This window comes from Odontomachus brunneus, unplaced genomic scaffold (assembly GCF_010583005.1).
Source record: "Odontomachus brunneus isolate Ranch 3 - 2012 unplaced genomic scaffold, Obru_v1 Obru_scaffold_272, whole genome shotgun sequence".
Taxonomy (NCBI): Eukaryota; Metazoa; Arthropoda; class Insecta; order Hymenoptera; family Formicidae; genus Odontomachus; species Odontomachus brunneus.
Genome location: NW_022639722.1, coordinates 43,388 through 45,316, shown reverse-complemented (window position 1 = coordinate 45,316; position 1,929 = coordinate 43,388).

The window sequence follows — 1,929 nt, the reverse complement described above, 5'->3', positions numbered from 1 at the left end:
ACACACACACACACACACACACACACACACACACACACACACACACACACACACACACACACACACACACACACACACACACACACACACACACACACACACACACACACACACACACACACACACACACACACACACACACACACACACACACACACACACACACACACACACACACACACACACACACACACACACACACACACACACACACACACACACACACACACACACACACACACACACACACACACACACACACACACACACACACACACACACACACACACACACACACACACACACACACACACACACACACACACACACACACACACACACACACACACACACACACACACACACACACACACACACACACACACACACACACACACACACACACACACACACACACACACACACACACACACACACACACATACACACACATACATACACTGCTCGTCCACCCACGCACTTGCCCGCCCACTCGGACGGGCTCGCCGTTTGTGCATATGTTCCTATTATATTTAAAGTTTTACAAATAGAATGAATTTCTGCTATACATTAATTTATGCAGTGTCGCAAAATTACATGGATGATTGTTAAATCATCCAAATATAATAGGAACACACGCACACATCGCAAGCTCGCCCGAGCAAGCGCACAGTGGTCGAAGATTTCAAATTCGTGGTCAAAATATGAAATTGTATTTCAATTTAGGCAAAAGTTGGTATTCTGAGGTTTTTGAGATTACTAATTACGAATCTAAAGCCAAAATGTCAAGAAACAAAATGACGAATCCAAATTTAATGAATAATTTGCTTTATAGAAGCTCAAAGGTTTATAAGTTAAATAAATAAATTAAAAATTAATTTGTACTTTATTATATTAACATTGGAATAAGAAAAAAATATTACAAAATTTTTGAAGACGGGTAAAATTACTAAAGTACTTAGGTACATATCCGGATATTGGTATATTTACGTTATACGAGCTAATTTTTGCTCTCTGGGTTTTTATGATCTGAATTTTCATCAGACATGTCAGAGCTCTTTTCTATTAAAGATAATGTCCTTTTGCAATTCCTATATTAGGTGGAATTAATAATTTTATAGCATCTGGCAATAATGTTTTTAATTCTTTTTGTGATAATTTTCGCAAACTTGCTATATATAGATCGAATATGTTTATAAGACGCAAAAACATATCCTTCATAGTTTTTGGTCGAAAGCACTTTCTCGAGAAGTTTTCTCGAAACCCTTTTATATATTTGTTCATTGCTTCTTGAGTGTCTTCGGACATTTGTCTTATCGGTAGTAAAGCAGAGGCTACCATTTTTGGTCCGTGAATTAATATGATTCATGTCAATATTCACATCTTACACGCACTGGCATGAGATACATCACGGACACTCATTATAACTATATTTATTATTCTAATGTCATCCGAAGCGCCTGACAATATGATGTAAGTCAAAACAATACGCATAATCATTAGTACGAAATTCGACCATTTAAAAAAAAAAATTTGCTACCGCGTAAACACGAAAAGCTCTCATGCAAATATATCTGCTTACTCAAAAATCATAGCTCAAAAAAGATCAGATATATAAGTGTTTGCTCGAAAAAAAGAATTAATGGCTTAGGTAAGCAGAACTCCTCGTATCTCTGTTCACTGTTACTCTAACTTTTCTTCATCTCGTACACGTTTGTTCAAATTAATACCGAGGTGAGTTTAATACTTTTAAACTAAGATTACACAATTTTTAAATATTGTAATCGAAAGGTGTAGAAACGTGTTCATGCTTGCAACTCTATTCCTAAATCAACGACTGATTAATATTTCCTCTCTTGCCAGCTATAAAGCAGTTGCCACGCAGTTGCTCTAAAAATTTATTCACCAGATTTCTGCCTAAAAAATCAC